The sequence below is a fragment of the Amblyomma mixtum genome, chromosome 5 (assembly GCF_055824585.1).
Source record: "Amblyomma mixtum isolate Tamu chromosome 5, ASM5582458v1, whole genome shotgun sequence".
NCBI lineage: Eukaryota > Metazoa > Arthropoda > Arachnida > Ixodida > Ixodidae > Amblyomma > Amblyomma mixtum.
This window is the reverse complement of record NC_143016.1, coordinates 53,382,281-53,400,602: the sequence shown is the minus strand read 5'-3', so window position 1 is coordinate 53,400,602 and position 18,322 is coordinate 53,382,281. Positions and strand designations below refer to the sequence as shown.

The 18,322-nt window shown below is 51.3% G+C and overlaps 1 protein-coding gene across 4 annotated transcripts in view; it reads left to right on the top strand.

Moving 5' to 3' along the window:
• The window catches only part of LOC149342179 (transmembrane protein 198), a 97,948-nt gene that overhangs the window by 18,186 nt on the left and 61,440 nt on the right, over window positions 1-18,322 (top strand). Inside the window, exon 1 of one of the 4 annotated variants that reach the window (XM_089544449.1) lies at window positions 17,871-18,022. The exons of the other annotated variants lie outside the window; for them this stretch is intronic. The gene's annotated coding sequence lies outside the window, so the exon portion shown is untranslated. Of the gene's footprint in view, window positions 1-17,870; window positions 18,023-18,322 lie in introns of those variants that run through there. 4 annotated transcript variants of the gene reach the window in all.

Here is an 18,322-nt window from a genome sequence, read left to right as displayed (position 1 = left end):
GCTTGCTCTTCCCCAGCAATCTCTCGCGATCAGCCATTAATAACTGTCACCTGCCACTGTGGCTAGTTTGCTCACAATCCGGCGGGTAGGTTAAGACCCCACAAGGTCACGTGACCTAGTTTGTAACGGTACCTTTCAACGCTGTCTCGTTAAAATGTCGCACACCACAGCCATCTCGTGAGAAGATCACTGTAATGTTGTTGTAAGCCGACAGCAAATGAACTTAGCCGAGGTGGTCAAAGGATTTTACGTTCCGAAGTACTAGTTAGGCTCTCATTAACCGAATCGCGAGTCGCCGGCGCGACTAGCAGCGCGGTCACATATTTGTCGTCTCCGTCGCCGCGCGTCCGCATGCTGCATTCGAGTCGCGGTCTGTATGGCACCGCGTGTGTGTGCATCCGAATGACTGGCCGGCTGTGTATTCAAATTAGGCCGGTTCGCGACGCGCTTGATGCTCGTTCCGCGGGGCAGCAAGAACAGAAAGAGGGCCGGGTGTGGGGTCGTCGGTGGCGCGCCGCGCTAAAATTACGCCTTCCTCTCTCGGCGCGCGTCCTCGATCGCCTCCCCTTTCACTCCACAGCCACCACCACCTCCTCGTCTTATCCTCCTCCTCTTATTCTCCTCCTCCTCCTGCAGGAGACATGAGAGCCGCCCGTGTCTTTTTCCCCTGCACGTTGCTCTGGTTTTCGCGTCGTGTGATGTGTGTTACTGCGGCGCCGTCAGCGCCGCGAAATGGACCTTGACTGCGACCCTACTGCATACGTTTCTGCCTATAGGGCCAATGTCTCATCTCCCGTGGGTTATTATCGCACGGCTAGCTGATAGGCTATTGTGAGAACGGGGCTGAAACTGGGCTAGTTGGATCGTTACTACGCTTACAGCGCTAGGTCAAACATGGGTGGCATGGACGGAAAATAACGTCTCTCGGTGTCGTACACGTGCCAGAAGCGCAAGTGACACTGAGGTTCTGCGTTGCGCGACGTTTTGGTTTTGTTAGCTGATGTCGCCGTATTTCGCGGCGTTTCATCATTACGGCATGCTGGCTAGCTGGATTGCGAGGATGCGGAGTATATTGTTGTAACGCAAGGTAGCAGATCCCACCGCTGCCACCAGTTGTTGAAACTCAAGGTAGCAGGTCCCGTCGATGCCACCCAGTTGTTGCGGCTCGAGGTAGCGTGGCCAGTTGTTGTTGCACCAAGGGGGCTCGTCCGGGATGAAGGAACTGTCTGAACTTTAGATGGTTGGAGATTACAAAAACAAGCAGATTTAATGACAAGAAACTGAGACACTTATTTACAAAAAATTACAAAAAGAAGAGCAAGGAATCAAAAGTTAAGAGTTCATAGCGTCGAGCGTCTGGATGAGCCTGTTAACCAAGGCTCAGAGCCACTGGATGGACCTATTACCGAAGGTCCAGAGCGTTCGTGCCCACTTTGGTCGCAGGTTATATAGCCCAAGACTCCGCCCCTGCACCAGGCGACATTCCATCGCGACACAAAAGATCGGCACCAGCACCGCCATCGAAGACCTGTTGAGCCTCCTCACTAGGCGGTAACTCATCGTGGCACAAAAGATCGGCACCACACGTCACTGCCAACTAAGACACCTGCTTAGAGCCCGCACGTGGGAACTGGCGAGTCCGCATTCCTAAGTCCGCAGTCCGCATTCCTATAGCATTGTGTCGTGTTGACGTCACAGCCGCAGCTGCGCAGGCTTCCTCTGATTCGTTCCGGGTTTTTTTTTCAAGACGAGGGACACCCTTTCTTCTCCTGTCGTCGGTTGCTTCTCGAAGGGGAGGTCGTTTTCGCCGAGCCGAGTGTGAGAAGAGCCTCATTGGCCACTTCCCAGAAAGTCGCCCTTTTCTGTGAGGTCATCGTGGGGTCAAGTTGAAGTCAAACGACCCGTCAAAATTGCCGCTACGTTGAATCTCCCTCCGTTTCATCTCGGGTCTCAAGATGGGTCGTAACAATATCTATAGTGCGAAGCCGTCGTGATTATTCTGCTCTGCTGCTGACCCGAGAGATGCGGGTTCGATCCCGGCCGCAGCGCGGTCGCATCTCGATGGAGGTGGAATGCTTGAGGCCGGTTTACTGTGTGATGTCAGCGCAGGTTCAAGAACCGCATAGAGGTGGTCGAAATTATCCGGAACCCCTCCACTATACGGTATCCCTCATAGCGTGAGTCGTTTTGTTAAACCCCATACAACGGTAAAACGAATGTATCTGTAGTGCGCCCGATACAGCTGGATGACGACCGTAAATGTTGGGTGTTTCATATAACCCCTCGCACTGAAAAGACCAAATAAAGGGGAATTTTCATACTCGTGTACGTAGTCTCGATTCGGCACTTCCATTCGAATATTAATAGATTAGATAGTGGGGCCCATGCAGGTCCCATGGACCTATGTAGGACCCATGTGGGCAATTTTCGTATCGGCGCCGGAAGGAAAGTTCGTATGCATGCCTTATCCCTTGCGTAAGATGCAGCGACTTCACTCACCCTGTAGTTGCACCTTGCCGAAAGCGAAATGGCAGGCGGGCAGCCATGGATCCACTGTGTCGGATGTTTTAGTTAGATTTATTTGAATGCTGGCCGGCGAAGGCAGTTGGACGCGTGAGAACGTGCGGTGACATTCGATAGAAACTGTTTCGCTCGGAGCTCGGTCACATAAACGAGAAACTGGCTCGGTTAGCTGCATTTGCGCGTGCATGGGCCAGCTCTCGCGAGCAAAACTTCGCTGCGTGAAAAACCGTACAGTGACTCCCAATATCACTTTCTTCACTTATACGTTCACCCTGTGCGCTTCGCTTGATATTTATTTTGGAATTCAGTCTCGTTTAGTCATTGTTCGCGCAACTAAAGAGCAGCATCATCCGGAGAAAGAATGTCAACTGCTTTGTCAGGCTCACTTTTTTTTTTACTTGGCGTAAACAAAGGAGGCGTCCGAAATATGATTTAATTTCTTTCGAGATTCGGTTCCCGTCTGAACTTGCGGCGATCACCCAAATTTCCTTCAGGAACGTATGAGGGTAATGACATCGAAAAAGCTGCCATGTATAGTAAGTACGTCGCACAGAACCAGATCAAGTGAAAATCGATTAACTCTCCGCTAGAAGTTTGGCAGCGTTCCCACGTCGCTTACTGGCTTTATCAGATATGTCACTCGCAGAGACCGGCTGCGCGATAAAGAGGCGCACCATTTCTTCTTGGAAACCACCTGTGTATCTGTAATGTTCGGCTGCTGAGCCAAGGTCGCGGGTTCGATCGACGCCGCCGCGGCGAATGATTGGTTTAGGTTTAGGGGGGTTTAACGTCCCAAAGCGACTGAGGCTATGAGAGACGCCGTAGTGAAGGGCTCCGGAAATTTCGACCACCTGGGGTTCTTTAACGTGCACTGACATCGCACAGCACACGGGCCTCTAGAATTTCGCCTTCATCGAAATTCAGCCGCCGCGGCCGGGATCGAACCCGCGTCTTTCGGGTCAGCAGCCGAGCGCCGTAACCACTGGGCCACCGCGGCGGGTGCCGCGGCGAATGAAGCCCGGGTAATAATCTGCGGCGTCTTCAGAGCTCTCAATACTGCTTTGACGCGACAAATGTCCATGGAGTGCTTTTTTCCTAGTCGTTCCGTCCTTCAACGAATTCAAAACAAGGTTTTTTCATCGGGCACATTCAGCCGTTCAGTGAACGCTAGTGAAGCATTAGACGAGTTTTGTTATCATCGAGCCCAGGTGGCTATGAATGAATGCGAATGAAAGCGCTCCGTGCGATTTTGCAGTATGCGCCACACTGCATGCCCTGTCCACGTTGTGCTGCTTTGCGCGTGGTGTGGTACCCCGTCATGATTATCGATGATGTTGGCGTCAGATACCGAAGAATCTATGGCTCATGGATCTATGAAAGAAGCGAACGGTCTTGGAACTCGATGAAAGCATAGGGGAACGGTAATTGTTTTGTCAAAGTGTTGATCACAGAGAAAAAAAAATTAATTTCTTAGTCGTGCTATAGGTAGGACGTAGTTTTACAAGTATAAGCATAGGCAGTAGTCTCGGGTTAGGCGATATTTAATGCACGTACAGTTCATTCGAAAATAGAAGCGGTGACAGCCGCCGCCACAGCTCAGTTTGTGTACTGAATGCGACATGTGCAATTCGTCGGTTTGCGTTCAACCGGCGCCATGGGGTTGTCTTCTCTTCTACTTTCTTTAACAATATATCTGTACCTAACTGGTTGACCAATTAATTCCTTCATCTAGCCAGAACATCTGCGAATAACGTTTTCCTATGAGTTCCTTCATTTCAGTGACTGTTAGCTTCTTTCGTATACTCATACACTAAAGAGCCCCTCATATTCCTATCTTTGTATGTTCATTGATTTATGATTTATCGTCCCGACATCCCAGGTTGTCACCGAATAGGCTCCTGTGTTATCGTCACGCCATGTTGCTTATAAGAACGGAACTTCAGATTATCACCAGGCAGCGCATGCTAGTCCTTGTCGAGGCGACACGCGCATTGCGTCACTGCATTTCGCGACTTCTCCGCGTTTCAGCGGAGCCGTCTCGCGCTTCTCGCCAAACGCGATCAGGCGGGAACCGGAGGCTGGCGCGCGTGGGCTGCGCAGAGCGGCGGCGCGTCGCATCGATCAGCAGCAGCAGCAGGGCGTGAATCGCCTGCTGGGCTCAGCTGATACACGCCTGCGCGCGAGCGTCCGCCGGTGGCCTTGATGCTCACGCATGACGGCCAGTCGTGGCCTTGTCGCCGGCGGGATGGGAGGGCGCGTCGGTCGCCTCGAGCGACCTCGCGTTGTTCGGTGGCCATCGGGGCTTGCATTGACGACGGTTATAACATGACAGGTTAGATTTGGGCCAGCTGTGGGGTTCTGGATGCTTCTGGACCCTGCATGGTATACCTCTGCATGGCAGTGGATATCGCCGGCGTGTTTATGCCAGTGTTGTGCCTTTACCAAGGATGCCGGAAGGGGCGATTAAGTAGAAAGGTTTATATGCCACATCCGCGAAATGTTAGGGCAGTTGCTGTGTAGGAATGCCTTTTCAGCGATTGTGATTGCTGATCGTCTTTATACCTATTCTTCCTTCATCCTCTTCATTTAAGTCCACCTGAATGACACACACTGTAGTCTTTCTTGCTCCCTCAATGTCCTTACACGAGCCGATAAGCGCAGTGATTTCCGTTTCTGAAGTGGTCGATGTCACGGTTGCTATTTGGTAAAAAAAAAAAAAAAAAACTATGGGGACGCTTAGGTCGCATTGAAAGTGGACTGCGATAACATGTGTGTGTTTGCGTCAGTTTCTTTTCATTTGTCGAGCCATCAGCCGACATACTCGGACTGATAATCGCATTAGCAGGTATCCGCTGGGCTGTGACGGTGCCGACATTTGTATATCGCACTTTTTTTTTTATTTCGATTCTCTATCATCGGTTGCTGTCCGGAAACTAGGTTGCTGGCACCCCGGTGGGCAGATTGTGATGACATCATATGGTCATACGTGACCTCACTCGAGCGATCATTAATTTAATTGCCACCTGCTACGGTGGGCAGGCTGTGATGACATAAGGTCACGTCACCTATCCGGGCCAATCAGCGAATATTGTGACACCGGACATCGGCGGGATTTTGGTGTGACAACCGTAATGCTATCTTTTACAGCAAGGCGTCGGAGAAGAACACTGCTTTGCGCTAGTGTATGCGAGCAGGCTCTTTGGAAACGAGGGCCAGGAAGGGTCACGTGCAACCCGGTTATGCCCGCATGCGTTTGCCGACGAACTACGACGTTGTGCCGTCCCCGCTGAACGAGAGAAGAATGACAAAGGAACGTGGGCCCTAAAGAAGGAATCACGGCCACGCAATCTGTTGTAAACCCGTGTTTCGCACGCATTCAGGCCACGGTCGGCGTTATCTCGTCCGCGCGTCGTGTTTCGCCCCTTTGCCCTCGGCCCTGCGATTCTTCGATGCGTGGCCGCCGTAAACATCGCGCATTGCGCCGTGACTGTTTCGCTGTTTATTTCTCTGGGATGTAAAAAGGCTCCTAAAGTGTCGTGCACCAGCCCCGCGCCGCACTGTACCCATGGAGACTGATTGCGTGAAGCGGCGTGCGCACTCGACCTGCACGCGATCAGGCCGTCCGCGATTCGGCGCCTGCGCAGCGTCCCACGCCTGGTGCGCGATTAAATCGACACGTGAAATGGGCAGCATCTGTTCGGAGAGTACGTAGGCAGGAAAAGTGAGGACGGCTTAATAAGAAACGCTGTTCGTGGCAGCAGTAAGGAATATGGTTTGGAAAGTCGACCGCTGTCTCATCTCTCACTCCATCAGTAGGCGATGAGCCTCTGTGCATCAGTTTTGCGACAATGCACGCGTGTGATGAAAAGGGAACGCGACACAGCGAATACCGTCGCCTCGTTTTGCCGTTGCGTCCAATAACCTTCTAACACAGTTAGCGGAATCCTGTAAGGAAGGCGTATATGTGATCGGCCTCCTGGCCTGTTTTCATAGTGCTCCTTGGACACCGTGCAAATGCGTTGTCGTTGCGAGGGTTACTAATTACTCATTGTCCATGGGCATGGGCGTCCGGAGGGGGGGGCAAGGGGGGGCGGCTGCACCCCCCTGGAAAATCACTCACTCGAACCGTGAGTGATGGCCGCACGTCAGGGGCGGCGGTGCGCTCAGCCAAAAGAGTAAAAGCGGCCCTGCTTCCACGCTTTGGGTCACATCTGCAAAGTGCCGCGTCCGGGGACGCGTCGTTGCAGACATACAGCGGCACCGGCGAGCATGTGTTTCGAGCCGTCTTGAGATGTGTGCCTGTTTCTTTGATCTCTAGAGAGATAGCGACACGGACGCAGACAGTGCACACCCCGGCCACCGATGAATTCTTCAGGAGGGAGGGACAAATCAGCCGTGTCCATCCCCGCTTTGTCGGACTGCTCAGGGGCAAGCGGGCGATGAGTTGGCGCCGCCGCCGCTCGCTGTCTCCTCCGATCCACGGGAGAGCGCAGTTCGGTACAAGCGCCGCTTTCAGAATTTTCGGCAAAGGGGATTAGCTGCTTTTGTTCACGGCGACGCAGTCTCCAGAGGCGCCCCCACACCAGCGTTCCTTGCGTCTTCTCCGGAAACCAGCGCCTTTGGTCAAGGCAGCCCGATGGCGCCTGCCTGGCTCGCCTGTCACCTCTGGCTGGGCCTCAAATCCCAACAGCGCCCATGTACTGTGCGATGTCAGTGCATGGTAAAGAGACCGTCCGTCCCTCATAGCCTGAGTCGTTTTGGGGCTCTGAACCTCATAAAAACACACAAAACAAATTTTCCGACCGGAGTGGCGAGTGTCCCTTCCCCTCGGAAGTCGCGCGGCGTTCCTTGCGTGTGCGCGCCTCTTTGTTTGTGCTTCGGTGTTTTTAGTGGCCGGTTGTCAACGAAGCTGAGAACAACCAAGACAGCGGACGAGAAAACGACGAGCGGCGAGTAGTGTGTGTGCAAATACTCGACTGTGCGGTTGCGCAAGCAAGATGGAGCGAGGTGTATGAAGCTGCGAGCGTGCATTTATCTTGTAAATAAGTTTTCGCTGCATACATAGTCATTTTTTGTTTTCAACGTACGCATTCAACCGTTTTTCCAATCAATGTGTATATATTTTTAACACTACCAACCCCGAGGAACTCCATAGCCAGCTTTGTCTCGCGCGGTCCCGAATGATGGATATTCGACGCTTCTTCAAGCGTCAGCGGTTGTCTGACGAAGCATTATCCAAATGCGCCCCTGCAGATTCTGGTGTGACATGTGACAACGGTGTAGCATTTGAACAGAGTGATGCAAGCTTTTATCACCGGACAGTAGCTGATGTCGTCGACTCCATGGAAGGGACCCTGTCAACAGTGAGTTCAGGTGATGCAGCAGGCCGAGATGATTCCATTTCTCCTTTCTTGGGATTCAAGTCCGGATTTGACCAGAGCGATGCAACCTTTCATCACCGGACAGTAGCCGGCGTCGTCGTCCCCATGGAAGGAACTCCACCAGCGAGCTCCGGTCACGCAGTAAGCCGAAACGATTCCCTTTCTCCTTGCTTGGGATCGAAGTCCGGAGACAACATCAAGAAAACAAATAACTTGCCTCAAGAATATGACTTAGGAGAGTTTCTAGGCAAAGCTAAACTCACTGGCATACCGGACTTTTTGAAGTTACGTCTTCTTACTAAGCCATGGTCGCCAAATGTCACATATGATTTTAAGAAGGATGTAACACCTGGAAAGAGGCCTTTTCGACATCAGTGGCTGGGAGATTACGCCCCCTGGCTTGCGTACTCAGCGACAGCGAAAGGCGCCTTTTGTCGTTTTTGCGTCATTTTTCCTCCGCGTGTTCACCGGGGTACTCAAGGTAGTTTTATCGTGCGCGCTTTCAGTAACTACAGAAAAATGCACGAGGCGTGCAGGGATCACGTAAAATCCCAATGGCACCAGGAGGCAATGACGGCCTCACAGAACTTTATGGATGTGATGAAAGGCAAGCAGCTGCCCGTTGTACAGCAGCTGAACAGAGCACTGCACGCGCAAGTTGAAAGGAACCGTGGGAAACTATTTCCAATAGTTTCCACCATTGTCTTTTGCGCGACGCATGACTTGCCGATTCGCGGCAAGCAGTCCGATAGTGGAGTATTCAATGATCTGCTTGACTTTCGTGTAGAAGCTGGAGATACTCTACTTCAGGAGCACTTCGCTTCTTCTGCTGGCAATGCCAAGTACACTTCTGTCCGCGTCCAGAACGAGATCATCACAATCTGTGGCGACATCCTGAGAGAGCAGATAGTTACCGAAACTAACAAAGCGTTTGCTTTTTCCGTTCTTGCTGACGAAACTGCAGATATTTCAGGAAAAGAGCAGATGTCTATAGGCGTTCGCTTTATTGACAAGGCGGAAGTCGAAGTGTGCGTTCGAGAGCAGTTTTTGGGATTTGTAGAGCTGGAGCAATTAAACTCCGCTTGCATCGCCGCGGCAATCTTGAAGCTTTTGACGAATGTCGGACTGATTCTTTCGAACCTCGTTGGACAGGGGTACGATGGATGCTCTACAATGGCTGGAAAAGAAGCTGGAGTGAACAAAATTATACAAAAACAGTTCCCGAAGGCACTATTTTTCCACTGTGCAAGTCACAAACTAAATCTCGTCATCAACGATTTCAACGACGTCTCTGAAATTCGAAACACAATTGGGATAATCAAACAAACCATAAACTTCTTCCGCGAGAGCGTGCTCCGGAGAAAATTGGTGCCCAACATTCCGATGCTGTGTGAGACAAGATGGTCTGCAAAGTACAAGTCTATTAGGATCTTCTCTCAGCATTACGTGGCCATAGTCGAAGCACTCGAGCAGCTCGCGTCCACGGAATCATGCTCGAACGCTGCAACTAGACAACGAGCTCACATCCTCTACTGCGCAACAACAAGCTCATCTTTCATCGTCTGCTTGCATATTGTAGCGAAGTACAGCGCTCGGCTCGAACCAGCTACGAACATTCTGCAAGGTGTATCCATGGACTTCCATTCTGTGCATGGCCACATCACTGAGCTACAACGTATTTTTCGCGGCCACCGGACAAACGCTGTAGAGGAGTTCTCTAACATCATGAATGCAGCAAGGGAGGCAGCCAATCACTTAAATGTGGTGATATCTGTACCAAGACAAGTCTTTCGTCAGGCCCACCGAGACAACTACGGGATTCAGTCGCCAGAGGAATACTACCGTGTGGCAATATATGTGCCGTACTTGGACTCCCTCACTGCTTCTTTAGCTCGGCGCTTTTCTGAAAGCAATGAGAGGAGCTTCAAACTTCTCCAGCTGCATCCATCAAAAATGAAGCACTTGAGCCGTGTTGAGTTCGCTGTTCTCGCCGAAGAACTCCAGTGCTTTTACGGCATCGACAACTTCAAGGAAGAGGCCATCTCTTGGTACGAGATGTGGTGCAACAAAACTGGGGACCCATCAGAAATAACTTACTGCGAGCTTCTACATCAGGCCAAGACATTCTTCCCTGGTGTTGCAAAAGCCATTGAGGTGGCTCTGGCTTTGCCAGTTACTACCTGTACGGTCGAACGCTCCTTCAGTACAATGAGGAGAGTGAAAACGTGGCTACGCTCAACGATGACAAACGACAGACTGGACGGCCTTTGTATGATGAGTGTGCACCGAGAGCGTGTAATGAAGCACAGAAATGAATTTATCACCAGTGTCATCACGCAATTCGCCCAGAAAAATCCGAGGCGTCTACAGTTTCTGTTCAAGGAAGACTGACTGAGTGACTGTCGTTGCGTGTTTGTGAACATATTGTGCTGTGTGCTGGTCATCAATCCGGGTGTGTCGAGAACCCGTATGCAGCAAGACTGAGCACTCTTCTCCATGAAGTGATAGTATCTTTATGCATTTTTATTAATTTTAATTGTTTCTTCGTTGATAAACTCCAATGTATCTCTCCTAGCCTCGCTTTAATTTGCTGTTTGTAATTTTTCTTTCATGTGTGTATTTTACTTATTTATTTTATTTGCATATAAATAAATAAATTTACTCCGCAAATAGTGCCTTTTTGCTACGAACATACCCCCCCCCCCCCCCCCCCCCCCCTCCGGCGCCAACAACCAATGGGGCCCCCCCCTGCAAAAAATTCTGCGGACGCCCTTGTCCATGGGTAGAACTTCCTCGTCGCATTTTCTTTTCCAAGTGGTCTTTCAAGGCATTTGGTTTCGCTGCGCTCTGTGGAGTCCTCATTGCGTGATAGGCAGTTATAGTTACAGGAGCCGAGGTCGAACTTCCCTGGTATTTCGCCAGATTCAGCAAAAGATGCTGCCTGCGCTTTTAAATGTCTCAGCGAGTGCTTCTTTGCGATCCTCGGACACTGTCTTCACTGCCGCGTAATTAGTGCTTCGGAGAGCAAACTTATTTCTAACCTCTGTCAAGTGGCAAGGAAACCGGTGGGAATTCCGCCTTTTCGTGTGGGAGGCTTGACGCCGAGTCCTCTCTTTCGGCTTGTCCGCTGTAAGTTCACCCAAGTGAGCCAAACAAAACGCGCTCTGCAAATGTATCCGCACTCATCTACAAGTATCCAAACAGGGTACTCCGGGCATGCGTTGTCCATTCCAAGCCAAAACCCATGCTCAGTGTGGAGTGCGAAAGCCAGCCACCTAATCAGGGCGGCGCGAAAAGACCACGAACTCCTCCTGCAAGCCAGGTGCTCCCTCATGTTTCATTCTGTCTTTAGTGTTTCACCCTTACAGCATTTCGCTACCGTGCAATCAGAAGAAGAAGCGACAGAAATGAGTTATAAACATGTCGATGCATACTTCAAGGCGACATGGCGAGACGTGCATCACAGCTCATCGTACTCGTGCCCCCTCACTGTATTCGTCGGTATTGAATTATGGTCTCGAGCATGTGGACCACACAGCTGTCGCCTTCTATCCCGCTGCCAAACGCGGCACAGATCTCGCTTAAAGGCGGCTTTTAATAACCTCCTCCTTTTGAGGCTGTGATGTGTGGAAGAATGGGCAGTTTAATAAAGTTTAATACGCGGATTCGCGCGCTGTGTTCGGTGTAGGCATGTGTAAATGCATGCATGCATGGCAAAAAGCATGGCTCCCGGCGCTGTGTCCTCAAAGCATTTTACCAATATGCGTGAGGTAACAGGCCGTGATCAATCAGTGTGTCGGAATACTTTTCGTAACGTGTCACGCAGCGACGCCTGCGTGCGTTGGTCGTGGCCCATGCATGCACGTATACTATACTTGCCTCTGTGCGTGTATGTGTTTAGTACGTGCTCGAGTGCATAAATGCGGGCGTCGTTCGGTTCATCGGCGAAAGGGCATTGAAGATCGTGAATCGAAAGGAAAGTATCCGCGGCACTCGATCAAAGTTTGTTCCATAAACTCGGTGTGTGTGGCCCAGATGTAGGTCGCTCCCCTAACCGATACACGCCCCACGGTGTGCGCGCAAAATGAAAGAAAAATCTGTTTTCTGCGTGAAGATTGAACCCGCAGAAACTGGAGGGAAGAGTGGTGGATAAAAAAAAAAAAGAGGAAAGGAAGATAAAGGGTTCATCGCCCGGCCCCCTCTTGTCTCACCCCGATTCGCGCCGCGAAAAGCATAGCGGGAGGGCCGTGTTAAGGCCCCTATTGGCCGCAGTGCGTCTAAGACGTGCGCGCAATGCGTTGTAAAAACAGTGGCGTGCGCTCAAGTAGAGTACACGCAGCCGGGTATGGCTGTCACGTCCATCGGCGACGTAACGGGACCGCGCCGCATCGGAGCTTCAGATCGGCGAAGCTCCCCGCTGCACCGTTTCTTCATTTTGCCCTTTCGCTGAACTCGTCGGCGCCGCGTTTGGAGGTCGCGCTGTGTTCGTTTTTTTTTCTTCTTTTTTCGCTCAGCAGCTGCGGAGAAACGTGAGGTCAGCCTCGCCGCTGTATGGCGGCGTGTATGTATGCGCGCATCGGCGGGAAAGGGGCGTATGGCGTTTTTGTCTTACGCTTTATTATTACGCTTACGCGAGCGCCTGCATGACGTCCTGTCGCGAGGCTGTTTTGAAGGCTTATGCCCGTGTTAGCCATCTTCCTTGTGCGCGCTCGCGTAACGGGACCATCGTGCTGCTGCTGTCTTGCAAAAAGATCGGGAGCATGTCACGGCCATGTTTTCAGGCCGCGTACTCGCCGGCTGTCACGCGAAGCATCACGACGGCGTAGCTGGTTATGTGGCTGTGCGGTGCCCCTGGTGATGGGAGGGGCCGATTTAAATTATGGCTGAGTCGTATTGCTCATTGGACAGTCTGTGTTACGCGTAGACGTGTCTGTCAAAGCGGGAGCTACTTACGCCTGAGAGAGTGTGTGACCGTGAATGTGCAAAATGAACGTCGTGGGTGTCAATTAAAACGATCTGGCTTACTGCGAACGCTGGTTCAATTAGAAGACGTCCTCTTAGCTGCACCATCACCGGTGTCCGATGCTCCGATACCACTCGGTAAGCATGCTCTTAATTTGCAAGGCGAACGACCAGCAGGCGAACCCGCGGATGCCAACGCACAAGCTCCTCGATCAGTGTGCGTCTGGTCACCGCTAGTATTGGGCTGCACGAAGCGTTAGGTGCAACACTCGACCTTTCGAGAAAGGTTTCTTGCGGAGGAGATATTATTAATGCGAAAGCAGTAGAGGCTCATTGACGCGAAAACCCGGCATCGCCCAAAAACTGCCGCCGTTACAAACTCGCTATTGGTCTAACCGGTGAAACGTCATCAAAAGCGGGAGAATGCGAAATGTTAGCCAGTAATAGTCGTAGTCGGTATAGGTGCACCAAAAGTTAAAAGCTGCGTTCCAGCGCGCTCTATCAGCAGATGCCCAGCAGACAGCGAGAGGCCGTCGGCCCATCCGGCTGACCCATCTCGGTGATCTGTGCTTGCCTTATCGCCGGCATCAGCGAAGCCATGCTGCTACCATCACTGCTCGCCAGAAGCACTTGCAATGCTGCGTTTGGAATGGCACCATTTTCAATCAGCGCGACTGCCGCGGTTCGCGTTTCTTGCGCAACAAACTTGTGAAGTTTGTTGCGCATGCATATATTGGCCCCGTTGTCTTTATGATACAAATAGATGATCAACGGCATAGTAAACGAGGTAATTGAAGACCACTTGCTTCAACACAAATTAGCTTTCTTATACTGGAGAAAACGAAGTTAAACAAATTTTCATAGAAAATAAGGTTGTCTCTGCTTTTGTCATCCTCGATCGGTTATATTTTGAGCATCTATTTACATCATAAAGACGACGCAGCCAGTACATGCATGCTATTTTTATTTCTTCGTGCGTTCCCTTGAGCCAAGCAAAATCTTGCCCGCACTTGCAAAACCGATGCACTAGCTTTTATACTACATAGCGCAACAAACTCGCCGACAAGTGAAGCGCAAACCACTGCAGTCACGAGACTGAAAATGCTGGCATTCCTGACGAAACAGAAAACGCGTGCCGCCGAAGGCAAGCTTTCCTGCACGATGAGGGCAATACTTAAACCCTTGCTTGAAGTATTGCAAGCGCTTGTGGCGAGCAGTGATGGTAGCAGCGTGGCTTCGCTTATGCCGGCGATAAAGCGAACATAGATCATCGAGGTGCCGACGCCCCCTCGCTCTTTTCTGCGAATCTACTGATAGAGCCCGCTGGCATGCAGTTTTTCCCAGTTCGGCCACCGCTCGCATGCTCCGTTTTACTTTTTGCGCACCTGCAGTACTAGAACCTACAACTGCACCATGCAACTACATAGGCATTGAAGCGAATTAGATTAAAATTGTTATAGAACTAGAATACATGGTCTGTTCTGAAAGTAGTAGGACTCATTTTTTTAAACAAAATTTATCCAAGAGAATAGTACAAACGATTACAATTTTTCAAGGTAGCACCCTTCCGCACGTACACGCTGCTGCCAATGAGTTTTACAGTTTTTGTACGCCTCCAGGAACGTCTGGACCGGAATGCTGTTTAGCTCCCTCGTCACGGCCTGTTGAACCACCTCTACCGATCCGTGATGTTTCCCCTCGAGCGTCGATTTTATACTCGGGAATAGAAAAAAGTCTGGCGGGGACAAGTCGGAGCTGTAGGGGGGCTGAGGCAGCGTTACCGCCTTGTGCTCGGCAAAAAATCGGGGTCCTCATTCACATGATGAAGAAGATCCTACCGGTTGGCCTTTTCCTCCTCTGACAACACTCCCGGCACCAACTTCGCTCACGCTTTCCTCATGGATAAGTTTTCTGTCACGATCTCAAAAACTTGGGTTTGAGGAATGCTCATGTCATCAGCAATCATTCTGATACTCTGTTCTCGCTTCGGCGAGCGCGGCTTCGGCCGCTTATCTGCTTTTTGAGCAGCATCCGCTCCGGCGGACGCAGTTGTTGCTGCGACGCGCGTCTTTCCTTTCCTCTCTCTCTCCTTCCTCTGATCTTTTAACTCTCCTCTATCTGCACGTGGCAGCGGTGGTGGCTTGGCTCGAGCCAGTAGCAGGCCCGTGCAATTTCCTTTTCATCCTTCTCTCAGTCACAACAACAACAACAACAACTCATTCTACGGTCGCTGTTAAGTAAATGTTTCACTCGCTACACATTTTCGTTGGTCTTGCTGGTCGAAGGGCGTCTGGAGCGGTCGTCTTCCTCCACTCTTTCCTTACCTTCTCGGAAAAGCTTGTGCCACTCAAAAAACACCTGGTCTACCCATGGAAGCGTCACCGTAGGCCTCCTTAATCATGTTGTGAGTCTCTTTGCCCGTTTTACCGAGATTTACTCAAAATTTGATCGCATATCGCTGATCCAGTAAACGCTCGACGATTCTGCGTGACGAGACGTTTCGACAGGGGTTCACAGTACAAGCGACCTCCTCTTTTCAACGGCCGAGAGCCGACTGCCGATTTTCCCCAGCATTCCCAATATCCCCCTTTAACGATCCTGCACGCGCAGACCACCTCTCGTCCGCCCGTTCGCCCAGGAAAAAACCAGTCCTACTACTTTCAGAACAGACCCTGTATAATTGGAATATAACTGCAATGGTTTCGCATTTCTCACACGTAAGCTCCTTAAGTGCCCCCAGTATGTTTTTTTCTAATGGTGTATAACTCTCCATTAAGACGATAGAGATGTGGACTCGCGAGGGAATCTTAAATGATTCCGTAATCTTAATAGTTTTTTAATTCTATGTCTACGATTTAACGGCATCGTACGTAAGCGTCGACGGCGGCCGAGATTGCAAAGCGCTGCTCACATAGCAACAGTGGCTCGGCAGTACCCTTCTGTGCGCCGCGCCATACTGGATAAAGGTCAACGGTTCAAGAGCGGGATCCGCGGTGTTGCATTTAATTCAGCTGTGCGCGATGCATTTCGTTCGCATTGTACACTCGCTCTTTTTCGTTGCTAGAAGAAAACCCGCGCACTGAGGTGCAGTTCGCTACAGAAAACCGCCGTCTTCGGTGTCTTTTATCCCTGTGCTTAAAGCGTATGCGCAAGAAACAAGACTCCTTTTGTTCTGCGTCTGTCTAAATTTAACCCATGTTGCGTGGCGGGGCCCCTGACACGCAAAAGCCACGTCGCTTTCCCGCGGGGGAAATTTCATTTCGAGTCCTCTGCGTTCTCGCTATCTCGTCTATTGTGTTTGCTTTTTGCGACCCGTTGCGCGTCCACGCTTTAGCAGTTCATATACCCGCAGAGGCGGCAGGGATCCATTGTGTGCGCGAATGAGCGAATTGATGCCGTCGTGACCGCGGTATGCGTACATTAGCGCTTTCGCCCGGCGATATCCATCTCGCGTTATATAAGCGCTCCCGGGAGGGTGGGGTGCATGCGCTTTAACCCTTTCGCGCATATGTGTACGCACACTTCGGCGGCGCCGCCTCGTCTCTTCTTTCTGTTTGCCGCGCGGCGGTATCGAACGGAACGTAACGGAGCAGCGCATAGCCGACATGAGCGGCGGCGGCGAATAATGGGTCATTGTGTCGGCCAGAGCGCGCGCTTGGGGCACTCTCGCCGGCCTTGGCTTCTTGGCGCGCTGATGGATGGCGTCCGCCTGACGCGCGGCCGTGCCCGCCTCCGTGCCCTCTGCCGCACCCGCGGTGTTTCTTTTCTTTTTCTGAGCGGTGGCCGAAATCGCTTTCGACGACGACGACGACTCCCACGTGGCCTGCCTTCGCTACCTGGCGGCCTGCACAGCTTCTGAGGTAGAAGCACTTTCGCTGCTGCCTCGCCGCAGTTGCGACGCGCGGTCTGCGACACATGCGCACTGAGGGCGGAATGTATCTGCGCCGCGGTGCGCGGCGGAGTGTGACCGAACACTGCGGGAGGCGCTGCGTGCGCGCTTCTGGGAAGGGAGCGGCCGCTGGTTGCTACGCTCGCTGTGTCGCAGCGTGCAGCCCCCCAATTCTTTCGGGGATGTCGTTGAAAGCTGCACGGTGTGTACGCGTTTTTAAAGTGATTTAAGGATGCAGCCACTGCGTTGTGGCACTATGCGATTTAACTGCCCATATTGTGTCTTGGGCCCCATCCATAAAAAAAAAAAAACAGCTTGTTTGTTTGGTTTCCAGTAGCAGCACTCGGATGATGGGAATATGCTCGAGCGCTGGCTGATTCTGACAACAGCAGCAATCTATCGGATGGTGAAAAGAAATGAAGCACATCTGTTACCTCACGACTTGAATCAAAGATTGATTGATTTGAAAGATTGATTTGAAGTAACGTCGCGCCGTAGTAAACGATTGTCATTGCGCATAGCTCGGTTTCATTCCTCATGGAAGCGCAGTAAGATGTCTGAGTTAATTTTATGGGACTCGTTTTTTTTTCTGTTGTTTGCGACTTAACTGGAATGGTTACATTTATGAGTGAGGCGTGGATATTATCTCAGCGGTATTTCAATTTCTGTAAAAGAAGTTATAAAGATTATAGTTTTCTGGTCTAATTCAATTGGGAGTTACTTCCTCACTGGGGAGACTTAAATTCATAGTTGTGTAATGACACCTTGTTTCCAGTTATTTTTTTTTTGTTTGCGCCTGGGTGTTCGTCTGCATGTGGAAAACGATTTGAAATTTTGTTTGTTGTTCGCGAAACGCAAGTAAATTCTTGGCGAACGAACCTGCACATATAAGTTGAGATCGGCTGTATACTGCACATAGCTGATGCTCCGAACATGCTGCGCGCCACACGTGCGTGGTTTGAGGATCGCACGCTCGTGTTGTTGGCACGAGTTTGGGAGTTGCGCGGACGTCACGTGCGTTGGAGCGACTATACAGCTGCTCCGTATCATACTTTTATCTGTTACGCCCTTATCGCCCAACGACTGCCGGCGTACAGGTGCGGGCACCCTGCCCGTCGGCGCCTCTCCCCGTCGCGTCGCAATCGTGGTTATCGGCCGGAACGACCGATATTTCTCGCCCAATAGCTTGTGTCTGCGCGTTTCGCGCGACATCCCCGTATATGCGGCGTGCACGGTCCTGCTATCTGTCATGCTGAGAAAAACCCGGGTGAGTTGCTTCCTTGTGCTGCAGTGTACCTGCCAGCGTCCTGGCTTTAATTCTTCTGAAGCACGCATTCTCATCGTGCATTGCAAGTAATCCTGGAGACTTCCTGGTTGATATCAAAAAGGCCCGTATGGCTGGCACTACAGTACGCCATTCAGCTAATTTATTGGAAACATGCACTCTTGCTATAAAACTGCTTGGAACTTCTGCAGCTGTTTTCGGTTAGTGGCAAGAGCGAAGGCATGCGGTATTCGAACGCTGTGCAAGGTTTTATATTCTTACTCACCTGTTGGGGCTCTACTC